The following is an 18,044-nucleotide window of genomic DNA, read 5'->3' on the forward strand; positions in this document are numbered from 1 at the left end:
CATCTCCTCGGCATAGAACAGAAAGAGGAAGGGGGCAAGAGGGCAGCCCTGTCTGACCGAACGTGTGAGCATGAAACAATCTCCTCAACCACCTGACAAAAGTACTTGAATGTGTGTCCGTCTGTAAAGAGCTGACAGACCTCTGATCCAGGCATCTGAGAAGCCCATCCTACGTAGAGTGCCCTCCAAGAAGTCCCAGTCAACTCACGTAGGCCTTCTCAAAATTGAGAAGAAGTATCACCAAATCCTCACCACAGCGGCGTGCGAGGGCAGATGCCTCCCAGAAAGTAAAGATGTTGTCAAGGATACTACGCTCCTTGACAAAACCTGTCCGTGTCCCATGTATGATGCTCTCTAGAAGTGGCTGAATCCTCAAACTCAGAGCCTTGGCAAGAATTTTGTAGGCCGAGTTGAAGATGGTGATGGGCCGCCACTGGCGAATCTCATCCAAGGAGCCACCCTCCTTGGGAATGAGGTAAATCAGGCCCTCACTCATGTTATCAGGCATCTCTCTTGTGTGTAGGATGTATTGAAACTGCTGCAGAGATCTAAGCCAAGCAAGTCCCAGTACTCTAAGAAAAAGCTGGGAGTTAAACCATCCTGACCTAGATAGCTACCACGGGGAAGTGCTCTGAGGGCCGGGTGGAGCTCCTCTAACTGAAGAGGCAGCTCAAGCCTCTGGCGCATCTCCTCAGTCACAAGACAAGGCATTTGTGCACACACCTGCTCTTTCCATGCATCCTAACGCTCTGACTGAGGCTGATAGCAGTTCACGGTAAAACTTTGTGAAAATACACGCATGTCCTCTGGCTCTAAAGCAACTGACCTGTCAAGCCTCCTCAGCTGGCTGACCCTGGCATGCGCATGTCGCAGCCCCACTGTCTCAAAGACACCCCTATCACTCTATCACCCACCTGGGTCCACTGAGATGCCTGTCCATGAAAAGCAAACTCCTGGCGCCTCTCCTCTGTGCAAGCAAGCTCCTAGCGAGCCTGCTGCAACTGCTCCTCCAAGCAAGGACTGTCTGGATGCTGCTCCTGCATCCTCTACAAGGAAGCAACGCCTCGTCAGAGACGCTTCTCCTCCTCTCTCGCTGCAGCCAGGGCGGGCCGTAGAGTCTTGGAGAAATAGCCGACTAAGCTGAGCAAGTCCAAAGGCAACTCTATCAGTAGGAGAGGCCTTCATGTCTAAGCCCTCTGTCCAAGTAGCCACCACTCGCTCTCTGAGCGCAGAGTCCAGCAAGACCCTCTCACGGATGTAAAGCATCGTACTCCCCCTTCACTGTCTTTCTCTCACTGTGAGGATCACTGGTGCATGGTCCGAAAAAGAAGTCCCAGCCAGAATGCAAACTGAGCCACCCAAGTCACAGAAGTGGTCACTAGTGTAGAAGCGATCTATCGGAGATAGATTCCCTCCTCCCACTCTGTAGTCCGAACGAGAGAAGGCCAGGCTGTTTGGGGGCCTCACAAAGCCAGAATGCTACCACACATTTGAAACCCGCAGAGTCATACATAACCTCTCCCAAGCTGCCAACTCAACTCCATGCACAATAGTTGGCTACCTCCAATCCTGTTAGAGCGGTCCTCCAATATGTTGAAGTCACCCCCAACGCACCAATGCTCTACTTGCGGTAGAGACTATACAATATGAGACCAAAACTTTGCATGTGCACTCGCCACATTGGACGTGTAGATGTTTAGGAAGCCCATGAGGCAACCTTGAACCAGCATAGTAATCCACTGAGCCCTGCCTGGCACAATAATCCCTCTGTCCACAATAGCCTGCTGCAAAGAATCCGCAATAGTCATACATACCCCACCCTGGATGCCTCCAGGTGCAAATGCAGCGGACCAAAACGTCTCATAGCGACCACGCAGTATCTGACCACAGCATCTAATGCGGCTCTCACAAAGATGATGCTCCTGTAGCATAAGAATGTCAATCTCACCACCCACAAGGCATCTCAGAAGCTCGTGACGCAACCGACCCCTCTAATGTTGAAACTAGGGCCCTCCTAATCCCTGCACATTCCATGAGATGATCCTCATGGAGTCAGTGGGAGAAAACAGATGCTACCACAACACCCAACCTCGCTATCTTTGAGGCCGGTTTGGATGGGGAGTAATCCACATCCGAACGACCTCTAGACAAGCGCAAAAGAAGTAACTGTCCCGCCCAGGCCAAGCCGAGTATGCAACCCGAAGGGCTACATCCTCCAAGGATCCTCATGTACAAATACATAACAAGGAGGGCTTTGAGTGTCAGCAAATAAATGCGCCACAATGTGCCTGCAACCCGATGCATCCGGAGGCATCACGCTGAACTTGGCAAGAGGCCAAAGTGTCTGCACCAGATCAGTCACCCCTAAGTCCCGTGTGTGGTGTGAGAACTCAGTAGCTTGAGTCTGGAGCCAGTCAAGGACTGTGTGCTGAGTTCACTCTGTGAGATCCCTACCGCACAGCGAAAAGGAGAAACCCACCCCTGTGTCCAAAGCCTCAATGCCTCTAGCTGCAAGAAAGAGGACGTGGACTCGAAAGCAAGCCTCCTCTAGGACACGAGAAGAGTCACCCAGAAACCGTGTGAAACCGTAGTCGAAGAAGTCCCAACGTCTGTGAAAGTCAAAGCTAGTCAAACCTCTAGGGATTGGTGCAAAAGAAGAAGTCCACCAAAAAAGGTGGCCTCAAGTGGGGCTGTCCCTCTTGAGCCACACGGATCGTAGCGGAAGCACTACCAACAGATCGCCTCGCGGCAGACGCGTGACCAGTCTCTGTGTCTGAGGAGGAGTGGTTGAGGGGTCGGGAGATGAGGCTGTGAGCTCCACCGAGGAGAGAGGAGGGACGGGAGGCGAAGGTGAAGGAGGGGGAGACGGAGCGGCAACGTCTGAGGGAGGAGGGGGTGGAGGTGGAGGAACTCAAGTGGACGGGGCCTCCTCAAGCGAGTCCTGTTGAAGGGGGTCAAAACGGTTCCCAGTCGGAATCTAGTGCTGCTGAGCTGCAGAAGGTCGGCAACCAGGGGGAGTAGTGGGGCGAGCCCGCCCCTCTCGGCGGCGGCCAAGCACTTGCTGCCAACCGTCAGCTATCTGATCGCTGATCTCAGCCGGGGTACCAGCCTGTGCGTCGTGTGTGTTTGGCTACTGGGCTTGCTTAGCCTTGGAAGGCTACACATGCGCTGTGGGTCGAGGTCTCCGGCGAGGATAGGCCTTTGGCCAAAACACTGATTCGGGAGGCCCGAATACTCCACGCTCTGACGGAACCCAGCCCCACTCACTCGAGATAGCACGATGACCTTCGGGAGAGTGTGGGTGGCTTGAACCAGAACACAGGATGCCGGCCGCCTTGGCAGCTACGGAGGCTGCTGTGCGAGGTGTCTCCAAGACAGTCTCAATCTCTGAGCCTGTCTTGGACAAGAGTTGCAAGTACTCCCTCCTCAAACCGGGGAAGCAGACGGAGATGGGAAGGTCCAACTCCTCTACCACAATATCTATAGTTGGATCAAAACCATGACTCTACTGTCGAAAGTGGGCTTGAACTGCTCGGATGGCCAAGGGGCTCATCGCGATGACCTTGGACGCCATCTTGGAAGTCTCAAACTCTATCTGATAGTAGCCATGTCCGAGGATGTCACGTGACACATCCAACCCTATGTGTCCGTGGACAAGCTACAGCATGATCAGGGGATGAGTCAGTCCAGTCAGTCTAGATTAGAAGTGATCTGGCACTTTTGTGAGTCTATTCGTAGACCGTGCATGCCCAGTCACTTAGTATAGATGCATATCCTCTGGTTGCACACAACATGATCATCAGTATTCTCATCAAAATCCATTAGAATCAGTTAGGGGATTTTTCCAGTGCATTTAGCCTATTTTCCCTATTTTTGACATTTTTCACTTATTAATTTAAATGACTTCCCAACAAAAGTAGGTAGGGCAATTTGGGTAAGAAAATATATAAGCAAACCAAAGCTAGCACTCTTTGGCAGATGAGCAAGGAGCAGAACAGGCCCCCAAGCAGCAAGTACTCCCCCTCTCTCAGCAAGACCTCTCCAAGCTTCCCTTGGCGAGCCCCTCTCCCATTTCAGCCCAGCGTTTTTGTCATCGCCCTCCCCTCACACAAGCTGGCGTTTTCAGCATTGCAGTTGTCGCCGACTTTCCCAGAAGCCTAGCGTTTTTACTAACGCTACCCAAAGCTGCCAGCGTTTTCATTTTCAGCCTTCGGTGGAGAAAGTGCAGCAGCATTTTCAGTATTCAAAACAGTAGCTAATTCAGCCCTCGACATTGCAGAGGATCGTCATTTTCAGCCTCCAAAAACACAGCCAAAACAGCGTTTTCAGCAACCCCGAATCAGTCCCCGATTTCAGCCATAGCGTTTTTATGGACAGCAGATAGAAGACCGCAGATTTCAGCCCTTAAGTCGTCGTCGCCATCCTCGTCGTCCTCACCGGCATAGTCCCAAGTTGCATCAGTTTTCCATGCGTCATCATTGTACCACTTTGTGCAATCAATAAGTAGACCACTCTCGCCGACGAGAGTGGGGCCTTTGGAGGAGGGTTTTACAACGTCTCTGGTTTCGTATTCTCTTCTCTCTCTATCTCTCAGTCTCACATACTTGCATGCACAGTGTCCATTCACTTTGTTTGTGATCATAGCACTTTCCATTAAGAACGGAAGACTCTTCCTTCCATAAGAACTAAAAGGAACCTTGAGCACAGTTTGGAGCACTCATCTTGAGCAAAGCGCAAATAATCATTCCGCTGCACCTAACATTGGTATCAGAGCTTTGGCAGTGTTCTGTATCACTCAAGGAAAGAACCACAAGAATCACAAGAGTTTTTTTGCTTGTTGCGGTCGCACGTAACCCAAGATTCCTTGGGTGTGGCGATTACTAATCGAGTTTTTGAAGAGTGACAGGAATCCCAATAAAGAAGGGCTTGTCCAGCCTCCCCTTGTGCCTCTTTTCACTCATTGAGAGCGGACCGTGCACTTAGCGGCCGGCCAATCGACGTGAGGTGGGAAAAAGCAACCTTGGTGTGAGCGCAAGGCCGCCAAGGGGTGCGCCCGTGGAAAAGAGCAGAACTCTGGTGAAGAGAAGATCCTTCTCGAACACAGATTGCAAGCGAAAGAAGAACCTCAAGACCCTCAAGAAACTCAAGAACCCAAGACCCCCAAGAATCCAAGTTCCTCGTGAACAATAAGAACCCATGACTACAAGAACCCACAAGAACCCAAGACTTCATTGGATGGTCATCACTCGAAGCGAAATGGATACTTCGCTTGGATGTGATGAGCATGAGAGAGGCGACGAAGAGTTTTCCCCACCAGGAGGTTTTTTCGACCCCTCCTCATCTACACCAAGGATTGCACTGATTCCTATGGAGGAGTTGGAGCAATTGTTTATGGAGAGACAGTTAGAACGCGATGAAAGAAAAGCAGAAAGAGAAGCAGAAAGAAAGGCCTACAAAGAACGAAGGGCAGCCATAGATCGTGAATACAAAGAAGGAATGGCAGACATAGCGGATGAGCACGAGCAAGCACGCTCGGAAGCCAAAGAAAGACAACCAAAATTTGATCGCGAGAACAAAGAAAGACAAGCAGAGAACAAAGCAATACAAGAACAGAGCGACCGACAAAACAAAGAGTTCTGGCGACTCCATTCTCAAGTTCAAGCAAAGATGCAAGAGATTTGGGGAAAGGAGACTCTCTCAGTCTCTTCTTCTCCAACGCATGACACACAGGATTTGCATGATAATGAGAAGCATGATGAGTTGATTGAAAATGATGAGCATGATGATTTGAATGATAATGATGAGCATGATGATTTGGTTGACAATGACAAGCATGATGATTTGCATGATCAAGATGTGATTTCTCACAAGCATGATGAGTTGCATGAAGAAGATGTGATTGTTCACAAGAAGGATGATGTGTTACTGGATGCTTTTTCTAGCGAAACTAACCTCGTTGTAGATTCGATCAATCACGAAGAACCGATCTTGGCTTTCGAGTCGAGGTCCAAAGAACCCCCACAGGACGATTCGATCATTTAGGAAGAACCGATCTTGGCTCTTGAGCCTAGGTCCAAAGAACCCTCACAGGAAGTATTATGTGTTCGCATGATTGATACGCACGCATTGTTCGAATGTTTCATTCGTGACCGTTTCTGTATTTTCGTCAGCATCGTTATGTGATCCCTTTTCCTAGGCATGACATATTGTATGTTGAGCACGTTTCTCTCATGGATGAGCACGAATGTATGCGGATTTCTCATGAAAAGCTGAAAAGTATGTATGTAAGGAAGTCACATTCCATGTCTCTTCTTTGGCATGACAGTTTCCGAACGAGCACATGAAAATATGAGCACCAAGCATGGGCATTTCCGTTGTGAATTGCCACAGTTCATTGATTTAGATCAGAAGAGAAAGATTCGATCTCATTGGTTGCGTGTGTGTGGTGAACGGTTTGGCACTCCGTCTATTTGTTCATCTACATTGCATGCACAGTCTTTTAGGAAGACAAGATTTTTTCCACTCACTTTACATGGAATAGGTATGTTCATGGTTTTGTGTTGGAAATGGGTTCAGGAATTTTCAGCCATGGAGTTTCTTGAAGAAGAAAGAAGCATTACTCTCGACGAAGTTGATGCATTGAAGGAGCCACAGAAGACATTGTGTCACTTTCGACGCGGCCCAAAGAAGCAAGCGTTGCAGACCTTTATGAAGTTCAAGTATCGCTGACCCACACATTAGCGTGGGCCGGCGAAGAGTCCTTTCTAGGATTCCGGATGCTATTGGCGATCTCCCTCGACGCCATACAGTTCGGTACCAGTACCTCACTTTGAAAAGGAGGGGATGTCACGTGACACATCAAACCCTATGTGTCCGTGGACAAGCTACAACATGATCAAGGATCAGTCAGTCCAGTCAGTCTACATTAGAAGTGATCTGGCACTTTTGTGAGTCTATTCGTAGACCGCGCATGCCCAGTCACTTAGTATAGATACATATCCTTTGGTTGCACACAGCATGATCATCAGTATTCCCATCAAAATCCATTAGAAACAGTTAGGGGATTTTTCCAGTGCATTTAGCCTATTTTCCCTATTTTTGACATTTTTCACTTATTAATTTAAGTGACTTCCCAACAAAAGTAGGTAGGGCAATTTGGGTAAGAAAATATATAAGAAAACCAAAGCTAGCACTCTTTTGGCAGATGAGCAAGGAGCACAACAGGCCCCTAGGCAGCACCTACTCCCCCTCTCTCAGCAAGACCTCTCCAAGCTTCCCTTGGCGAGCTCCTCTCCGATTTCAGCCCAGCGTTTTTGTCATCGCCCTCCCCTCACACAAGCTGGCGTTTTCAGCATTGCAGTCGTCGCCGACTTTCCCAGAAGCCTAGCGTTTTTACTAACGCTACCCAAAGCTGCCAGCGTTTTCATTTTCAGCCTTCGGTGGAGAAAGTGCAGCAGCGTTTTCAGCATTCAAAACAGTAGCGAATTCAGCCCTAGACATTGCAGAGGATCGTCATTTTCAGCCTCCAAAAACGCAGCCAAAACAGCGTTTTCAGCAGCCCCAAATCAGTCCCCGATTTCAGCCATAGCGTTTTTATGGACAGCAGATAGAAGACCGCAGATTTCAGCCCTTAAGTCGTCATCGCCATCTCCGTCGTCGTCACCGGCATAGTCCCAAGTTGCATCAGTTTTCCATGCATCGTCATTGTACCACTTTGTGCAATCAATAAGTAGACCACTCTCGCCGACGAGAGTGGGGCCTTTGGAGGAGGGTTTTACAACGTCTCTGGTGTCGTATTCTCTTCTCTCTCTATCTCTCAGTCTCACATACTTGCATGCACAATGTCCATTCACTTTGTTTGTGATCATAGCACTTTCCATTAAGAAAGGAAGACTCTTCCTTCCATAAGAACTAAAAGGAACCTTGAGCACAGTTCGGAGCACTCATCTTGAGGAAAGCGCAAACAATCATTCCGCTGCACCTTACAGAGGAACTGAACATCCAAGATCTTGCCCACCTCTGCGAGAAGGGGGGCCTGGAGAAGATCACACACCTCTCCTCTGTTGGGTTTGGTGTCGAGAATCTTGCACATGACAGAAGTCGCCTGAAGGCGTTCCACCTCTGCTGCGAGGCTCGCTTGCTCTATGGGTGAAAGAGCAAGTCAGATGGTGGGCTCTGCAAGATCAGGCGAGGGGGCTTCTTGAGAGTGGCTCTGAGGTGGAGCATGAGCCTCCATCAGTGTCTGCGGCTGTGAAGAAAGGGCGAAGTGGCGTCGACGAACGAAGGCCTTCTGCTGGACCAAGCATGTCGAAGGTGCTGGAGAGACCAGCCAAGTAGGACCGGGAGTAGGCGAGGAGGTAGGCAAAGGGAAGTGGGCAGGCAGGCAGGCAAGGCAGCGGGCAAGGCAATGGGCAAGCGGGTAGGTAGGGGGGTAGGGTGCGAGAAGGGGGGAGCGCGATGGCGAGCAGGGAGGCGGCGGGGAGAGAGAGAGAGAGAGAGAGAGAGAGAGAGAGAGAGAGAGAGAGAGAGAGAGAGAGAGAGAGAGAGAGAGAGAGCAGCAATGCTGAGCTATGGAGATTGCTTGTTGACGATATAGCGTATGATCCCAAATGGAATAAGGTGGCCTGGAGTGACCAGCTTGCAGATCTGCCCAAATTATAGCGAAGTTTGGATCTTAGATACATCTCACTAAGAGATTCTAGTTCCTCATGATAAATTGTTGTCATTGCATTGATCTTTGGACGCTTGGAGAGAGCATCTGCAACCGCATTCTTTGTTCCAGAAGTATGTAAAATCTGAAAATGGAACATTAAAAGAAAGTTGGCTCATCTCATCTGCTTTTCTGATATCTTTCTCTGTGTGAGAAAGTAGTGAAGACTCTGAATGATCTGTTTTGATTATAAAATCAGCTCCTAACAGATAATGTTTCCAAATGGAAAGAGCATGAATTACTGCCATTAGCTCTTTCTCATAAATGGAAGCATGTAACTCTGCATCTTTAAGGCGCCGACTTTCGTAGGGTATGGCGTGACCCTCTTGGTTCAAAACTGCTCCTACACAATCTCCAGATGTATCGCAGGACACCTCGAAAGGTTTGCGAAGATCAGGGACAGTGAGAACAGGTCCGTGACTAAGTAGATACTTAAGCTTTTCAAAAGCTTGTTTTTGTCCAGGCCCCCAATGGAATGGAATCCGCTTCTTTGTCAGATCATGGAGAGGACCTGCTATGGCGGCAAAGGCTCGAATAAAACGCCGATAATAGGAACAGAAGCCGAGAAAACTTCGTACGTCATGTACTGTAGTTGGCGTAGGCCATTCTACAACTGCTTGAATCTTATCAGGGTCCATTCTCACCTAGTTGTGAGATACTATATGGCCCAAATAGTGAATTTCTTTCAGAAAGAACTCACTCTTCTTAGCATTCACACATAATTTGTGTTTGCATAATTCTTTGAACACTAATGCGAGATGCTTATAGTGTTCTTCTTTCGTCTCTGAGAAAATTAAGACGTCATCGAAGAAAACTCCTGTAAATCTTCTATATGAGTGGAAGATTCTATCCATCATTCTGTTGAAAGTGGCTGGTGTATTAGTGAGTCCAAAAGGCATCACTAAGAATTCATATAACCCGAAGGTTGTTCTAAATGAAGTCTTATGTACATCCTGAGGAGCTATGCGGATTTGATGATACCCTCTCTTCAAGTCTATACGACTAAAGACACTTGCTTCTTGTAACTTCAAGAATTAAAATAGGGAAAATAGGTCTATGGACTATAAAAATGCTCCTGATGGGTTCTGACTGTAATTTGATGATCATGCTGTGTGCAACCAGAGGATATGTATCTATTCTAAGTGTCTGGACATGCACGGTCTGCGAACAGACTCACAAAAGTGCCAAAACACTTCCTAAGCTAGGCTAACTGAACTGAACCCTTGTCATGATGTAGCTTGTCCACGTACACATAGGTTAGATGTGCACGTGACATCCCCTCGTTTTCAAAGTGAGGTACTGGTACCGAACTGTATGGTGTCGAGGGAGATCGCCAATAGCGTCTGGAATCCTGGAAAGGACTCTTCACCGGCCCACTCTGAGGTGTGGGTCATGCGATACTTGAACTTCATAAAGGTCTACAACGTTTGCTTCTTTGGGCCACGCCGAAAGCGACACAGAGTTATTTGTGGCTCCTTAAATGCTTCACCTTCGTCTATAGTCATGCGGCTACCTTCTTCAAGAATCTCTGAGGATGAAAATTCTTGAAACCACTTTCGACACAAAAACACCCATTCCATGTAAAGTGACTAGAACAATGCTAGTCTTCCTAAAAGCGTGTGCATGCAATGTAGATGAACATAGAGACGGAGTGCCAAACCGTTCAACAAACACACACAAACCATGGAATCGAAACTTGTCTTTCTGATCTAAATCTATCAACTGTGGCAATTCACAATGGAAATGCGGATGCTTGATGCTCAATCCTTCTTGTGCTCCTTTTGAGATTGTGTCTTGTCAAGGAAGAGAGTCACTAATCAAATCATGCATACTGCCTAGGTTTTGCAAACAATATGACAAAATTATGACCCTTCACATGACCATAACACTTAATGAGAGACTCATCAATAGGAGGATCATGAGAAACTTGGGTCACACTCGTGTTCTCATTTATTGCATTGACAGAGGAAGTGGGTTCTCTGGGTTCTTTAGATTCATTATAGTCAAGCTTAGGACATTTTCTTTTTATGTGACCCTTGATGTGACAATGATTACATCGACCTTCCTTAGAATAAATGCTTTGCTCTTCCGACGTGATGTATCCTCCTAAAAAAAAAATTCCTGCCTTTTCATTTGGAGCGAGCTTAGGTGTAGCAATTGTGTTAGCTTTACCCTTAGGTTCATTTGGAGATTTCTTTTCTGAGAGACTAGAGGAAGATTGGTTAGAAGAGTTACCATTCTTACCGTTCTTACCGTTGTGAGAAGTCTGAGTGGTACTTGGAGAAGTCTTGTTTTCCTTAGGCTTTCCCTTGTTGTGCTTCATCTCCTGTGCGAGAGCAATCGTTACCGCCTTGTTGAGATCAATTGGGTCGAAGACTTCGACATCAAACCTGATATAGTCGTTCAACCCGAAAATGAAAGCCTCCTTAGGCTCATCATCCGATTTGCGTAATTGGGTGCCGAGCTGCAAAACACGACTAGAGAAAAACATAACTGGCATACCATTTTGCTTGAGACTACACCGATCGTCTTTCAACCGTGCTAGGTACTGTGGTGGCATAAACCGCGCCTTGAGAGCTTGTCTTGGAAGTCGGCCCAATTGAAACAGCCTTCCTCAGCTTTCTCTAGGTGCGAGGTCAACTGTGCCTCTTGCCATGTGTGGTACCAATTAATGGCATCACTGGCAAGGTACATAGCTGCCGTCAAAACCTTGCTATTTCCTATCTTCTTATTTGGCGTAAAATAAGCATTAAATTGATGCAACCAAGAATGAATAACACTAGCATCCATCTTACCATCATACTTACTGAACGTGATCTTCTCTGTGACGGGGTTGTTGGAGTCCCAATCTCGGCTTGCGCCACTTGATGAACTATCAACATCTTTGGTCGGCTCGGGTTTCGAGGTGAGTACTTGTCGGACCATCTCTTGCATGCGTTGGTCTCTCAGCGCGTCACGCTCTAACTCCAAGGCCGCTCGTCTTTCTTCGTGCTCGCGATCTAAGATTACCTTTCTTTCTTTGCGTGCTTCGCGCTCGCGCTCCAAGGCAACGCAATTTGCTTCTTGTTGTAACATCATGCCCATCATCGACTTGACCAAAGCCTCCATCGGATTTGATACAATCCGTGGCGTAGATGGGGAAGGGGGAGGGTCGAAAAAACCTCCCGGTGGGGAAAATTCTTCTTCACCTTCTTCATGCTCATCACCTTCATGCGAAGTATCTATTCCGCTTTGGGTGATGACCATACACTAAGATCCTTTGGTTCTTAAGCTCACGAGGAACTTGGGTTCTTGTGGGGCTTGGGTTCTTGGGTTGTTGAGGTTCTTGAGTTCTTGACGTTCTTGAGGGTCTTGAGGTTCTGGAGGTTCTTCTTTCGCTTGCAATCTGTGTTAGAGAAGGATCTTCTCTTACCCGAGCTCTTCTCTTTCCCGCAGGCGCACCCCTTGGCGGCCTTGCGCTCACACCAAGGTTGCTTTTTCCCACCTCACGTCGATTGGCCGGCCGCTAAGTGCACGGTCCGCTCTCAATGAGTGAAAAGAGAAACAAGGGGAGGCTGGACAAGCCCTTCTTTCGTTTCCTGTCACTCTTCAAAAATACGATTAGGAATCGACATGCCCAAGTGGACTTGAGTTACGTGCGACCTCAACAAAAAATAAATAAATCTTGTGGTTCTTTCCTTGAGCGATACAGAACATTGCCAAAGCTCTGATACCAATGTAAGGTGCAGCGAAATGAATGTTGAACTTTGCTCAAGATGAGTGCTTTGAACTGTGCTCAAGGGTTCCTTTTACTTATGGAAGGGAGAGCCTTCCGTTCCTTTAGTGAGAGAGTGCAAATGATCACAAACAAAGTGGTAAACACTGTGAATGAAGGTGCTTAGACTGAGAGACTGAGAGAAGAATACAACACCAGAATGTTGTCAAACCCTTCTCCAAGGGCCCCACTCTCTATGGCGAGAGAGGTCTATGCTATTGATTGCACAATCCTCATACAATGGTCTAAATGCAATGGACTTGGTGACGATGATGATGACGATGAGACGGGCTGAAAATTGAAAACGCTAAGGGCTGAAATCTGCAAATCTTGTATCTGCTGAATTTTGACTTTATGTCGGTGACGACGGTGATGATGACGCGCTGAAAATGCAGATGCTGAAATCTGCAAATAGCGGGCTGAATCTGCAAACTCTTGCTGATCTGACCGTGCGGCGAGGATCTGTTGCGGGAAGGTGAGATCTCCGAGGTTTGGGGACTGCGGTACGGAGTCTATATGCCGAAAACTGAAAACGGTGATGCAGAAAAGGGGCTTGTTGTCGGGAATCTGCAAAACGCTAGGTTGTCCTGCTAATCCGAAAACGCCAGGCTTGATTGATGTCCTGCTGCAAAAACGCTAAGGGATTTGTCGTGGTCTGCTATCACCAGGCTGATCTGCAACTGCAAAACGTCGGGCTGAATCATGTAGCAAAACGCTAGGCTTGATCTGATGAAGAAACGCTAGCTGTCTTACCGGGGAGTCTTGTTGAGAAGGTGCACTTCAGTGGGTGGCTGCTGCCTCTTCTGCCAGAAAAACACTAGTGCTGGCCAAATTGCCCTATTCAGTTTCCCAACAAAGTCACTTATTAATAATAAGTGAAAATGGCTAAAATAGGAAAAATAGGTTTTGTGCACTGTAAAATGCTCCTGATGGAATTTGATGGTAAGGTTGATGATCATGTTGTGTGCAACTAGAGGATATGCATCTACTCTAAGTGCCTGGACATGCACGGTCTGCGAACACTCACAAAAGTGCGAGAACACTTCCTAAGCTAGGCTAACTAAACTGGACTGAACCCTTGTCATGAAGTAGCTTGTCCATGTACACATAGGGTTAGATGTGCACATGACACTCAAGGACCCCCCACACTGTTGCCGATGTGGTATTTGCTTTAGATTGCGTAAATGGAATGTATACACAATGCAATACCTCAATGCAGATTCTATTGACTTGACGACGACAAATCACCGCGGTAACTCCTCAAGAAGGCCGGGGCTGATTTGATGCACATTGGATCCTTCTCGATGTGGGAATTGTGGATGACCACCACGGGCTGATTTGCACTCACAATGTGAGAAGTATGATGGGCTGAAAACACAGATCTCGACGAGGGCGATGATGGACAACAATGGAGCACTGCCGGCGAGGAAATGGCCAAGGGGTGGCTCAATGGGCTGCCGAAGTATCGGACTGCAATGGGCTGAAAATTGAAAACACTGGCTTGATTTGCTGGATTCTCCTGGCAAAAGGGCTGAAAACAGAAAATGCTGGCTGATCTGTTGCCTTCCCAAAACTTCTAGGGGTTGAGGACAGAAAACGCTGGCAGATTTGCAAATTCTGAAAACGGCAGGCTGGCTGCTGTGCAAAATGCTGATCTGCTTCTTCTACTAAGCGCTTCCTTTCTTTTGCAACTTGTCTTCAAATGGGAGCTCGCTTGCTGCTCAAGTATTGGTTATTATCTGGGTGGGCAAACCGTCCACCAATTCCAACAAATAAATCATCAAAATAATTTATGAAAAATAGGTCAAGGGGGTCTAAATTTGGGTGCAACTGTCGCACATCCGCCCACATGGGAATCCAATCGACGTGCGGTCAGGCACGTCGGATTTTTTTAACCTAGAACTACATGCTCGTCATGCCAGATGCCCACCGCAGTGTAATAACTCTGTCAAAACACGTATACAAACCATTTATGCAAGAGGGTTCCAAACTGGAAACCTAATCTAATGGACTTGTCTGGACATGCAGGTCCTGCGAACAGGCTCACAAAATTGCCGGTACTAATCCTCCTAGGATACTCGACATCTCTATCGAGGAAGAAGGGGAAAACTGGCTCTGGAAGTCGATGAAGTATATCCACGTGGCACACAGAGCCATGTGCACGTGACAACCCACCCCTGCTTAAGGTGAGGTACGGTTACCGATCTGCATGGCCTCCTTGTATGAAGCTAGCAAATCTGGATAGTGGATGAAGAAGCCTTCGTCCACCCAACCATCTTCATGTATCCCTCGATCCTTGAATTTGAGGAAATGTTGCTTTGCTTCTTTCGTATTGCCAAACTGAAATAGAAGCATTCGAAAACGCTTCAACTTGGTGACAACGATCTTTGGTGGTTCTTCTTTTGGATTGCTTCGTGGAAGTCCATGCTTGTGGCGACAATTTGACAGGTCCACTTCGGAAACTCGCTGTGCCTCTTGTGGACGCTCCAAAGGAACGGCCATGTGAGGTCTCGGCTTTCGGAATTTGACCATCCTTGACTTGAGTGCCCTGAAAGCCACACAAAACTAAAATGAGTTTGATTTTTTACGAACAAAGAGAAGTGGTAAACCAAAAGACCGTACCTTGGAAGGGCGAAACCTCCTTGGCTTCTCTTGATTCGATGGAGAAAACTTTTTACCCACATGTTCCTCGTCATGCAATTGGTCAGAGACAATGTCCATAGGTCGATGGGGAGGGTGTGTAGGGGAATGATGATCCTGGGAAAACACCGAATTGACTTAAACAAAACCTTCACTATACCTGTCAAGAATACCGAAGTTCCTTGATGTGGGGTTGACATAGATGACCGCTGCTTGGGCTCCTCGACGTAGTTCTCTGTTTGCCTGGACATGAGAGATGCGAGGGGGAGAGGGAAGACCGCTTTCGCCTCGAATGAGGACGGACTGCGATACATTATCTTTGATAAGAGACGTGAGCTTGTCCAAATCGATAATGGGTTTGAATATGAAAAACCACTTAATGCCCAAAATGATATCACATCCTGCAAGTTTCGAGACTACAAAACGACGAGTAAAGTGGGTTTGTTGAATAATCAACTTGACATCATCACATTCTTGAAAAAGCGAAGCGTCCATGCCTTTAGAGAACCCTTGCACCGGGAGGGTGGGGATAGGAGAATTCTGAAGATGTGCACGTTTCACAAGATATTCACTTATGACATCTTAGAACTTCTAGAATCAAACAACACAATGATCCTTTGACCATTAATATGTCCATAACATTTTATGAGTTTATCATCTTCAAACATCTCCTCCTGCTTAGCTTCTTGCTCTACCACACTCATAGCATTCACTTGAGAGGTAGTCTAGAACTACATGCTGGTCATGCCAGATGTCCACCTTACTGTAATAACATCTGTCAAAACGTGTATACAAACCATTTATGCAAGAGGGTTTCGAACTGGAAAACCTAATGTAATGGACTTGTCCGGATATGCAGGTCCTACGAACAGGCTCACAAAATTACCGGTACTAATCCTCCTATGATACTAGACATCCAAAACTGGCTCTGGAAGTTGATGAAGCATGTGCACGTGACATGTTGGCTTGTCATAGGTCGGTCTAGGGGGATCTATCTGATGGGCCTGACCCTAGCGGCGACGTCCCTAAATGTACTGCCAGCCATCCGAAGACTGAGCACCTGCTACAGAAGTACTAGCCTATGCGCCATGGGTCTTATTCTAGGTCTCGGTCTATTGCGCCTGGCAACCCCAAAAGCTTGGGGTTGGGGAGCTGGGCGGGCTCTCTTGCGAGGACAAGCCTTTGTAAGATGGATCATCTTTCCGCACATAAAACATTGATTCAGGAGTCCCGAGTATTGGCTGAGCCACCATGCATTACCCCAAGGTAGCACAATGACCTTCGGGAGGGTGTGGGTATCACGAACCAATACGCGTATGGTAGGGATACCTGCTGCCTTGGCAGCCATTGAAGTTGCCGTGCGGGGAGTCTCCAAAACATCCCCAACTTGAAACCAATCTTGGATAGAATCAGGAGGTACTCTCTCCTTAAGCCATGGAAGCAAACTGATACAGACAGCTTTACTTCCTCGACAAGACCATCTAATGCAGGGTCAAAACCATGGCGCCATTGTCGGAAGTGTGCTCTGACTGTGCAAATGGCCAAGGGGCTCATCGCAATGACCTTGGCTCCCATCTGGGGGTGCTCCAACTCGATTTGGAATCTGCACATCAATGATATTTCCCACCTCTGAAAGAAGGCGGGCCTGGAGAAGATCTTGTACCTTGCCTTTGCTAGGTCGAGTGCCAATGAGCTTGCAAAGCACAGAGGTGGCCTAGAGACACGCCACCTCCGTTGTGAGGCTCGCTTGCTCTAATTGCAAAAGAGCAAGTCAAATAGTCGATTCTGCGGGGTTGGGCGAGGGGGACTTCAGTAGAGTCCCTCTAGGATGGAGCAGGAACCGCCATTCGTGTTTGCTACGTCGAGTGGCTAAGAGGAGAGAAGAGAGGCACGAGCAGCCGACCAGAGGCTGCGCGTGGCAGGAGAAGGATCAGAAGAGCCCCCCCGGGGGGGCGGGGGGGGGGGGGGGGGGGGGAAGCTCAATACATAACTCCTTTGATATGCTTTAATGGTCTTTACGTACTCTCATTTTGTTAGAGTTCTATTTTTTAACTAACCTCGGATCTTGTTAACTTGGCTTTCTTTGTACTTAGATTTGCTGATTTGCGTATTTTTAGGAGCATCAGTTGGATGAGCCCAGCTTGGGGAAAAAGATCCGATTAGCTCTGCTCTATTTTATCTAGCTTTGCAGTGTGGACTGATGCTTTGAAAGTTATGGATGGTTGAATGATGGGGAAGACTGCGGTGGCTGGGGGGTGAATTTTATAAAGCTGTAACGTCCTCTTCCTGCTTATGGACTTTGTGGTTCAATTAGGGTAGTCAGAATAGAGTTAAGTTTTGGGCTTCTCTGGTGAGAGGTCCTATCTAGGATTTCCTTTTAGATTACTAGATTGATGGTTGACTTGGGATGGAATTTTACTGCACTAACCAAAGTTTAGATTGGTTTAGTAGAGCCTGACCTTTACTTCTGTACAGTCATGATCTTATGCAGCTCCATGTTGATCCTTTCTTGAGGCTCGATTCATGGATATGGATGTGTGATAGCTTTTTCAATCCATAGTGCCATCCCTCAAGGTTTCATAATAGAATGGATTTAGCTTGCAGGGTGTCTTCCCAAGTATTCTTGCTACCGCCTGGTTTTAGTGGTTAGGAATGCAGCTTGGAATCAAGACTGTAAAGTGGATAATTTGCATTTAATCTTAACCGATTATTGAAGTTTATTTGTGAAAGGTTTTCAAGTATACCACTTTTTCTTGACTCATCGGTGGTGGGATACCCCTAGCATTCCTTTTTGTATGGTTGGGTATGATGGAAACATAATTCTCAAGCCATTGGGAGGCAATGACCTCACAATGCTGTCATTTTTCAAATTATTGCATCGTTTTAGTGCACGTTATATGAAAGGTGACCATATACAACTAAGGTACTCTTCTATTAGGT

The 18,044-nt window shown here is 47.4% G+C and overlaps 1 protein-coding gene across 1 annotated transcript in view; it reads left to right on the forward strand.

Moving 5' to 3' along the window:
• Positions 1 to 17,819, forward strand: part of LOC147453165 (uncharacterized) — a 65,508-nt gene extending 47,689 nt beyond the window's left edge. Inside the window, exon 3 of the transcript XR_015188948.1 lies at positions 17,222 to 17,819. The gene's annotated coding sequence lies outside the window, so the exon portion shown is untranslated. The remainder of the gene's footprint in view (positions 1 to 17,221) is intronic.
• The last annotated feature ends 225 nt before the right edge of the window (positions 17,820 to 18,044 follow it).

Source organism: Adiantum capillus-veneris, chromosome 8 (genome assembly GCF_014529385.1).
Source record: "Adiantum capillus-veneris isolate H3 chromosome 8, ASM1452938v2, whole genome shotgun sequence".
NCBI classification, from domain to species: Eukaryota; Viridiplantae; Streptophyta; class Polypodiopsida; order Polypodiales; family Pteridaceae; genus Adiantum; species Adiantum capillus-veneris.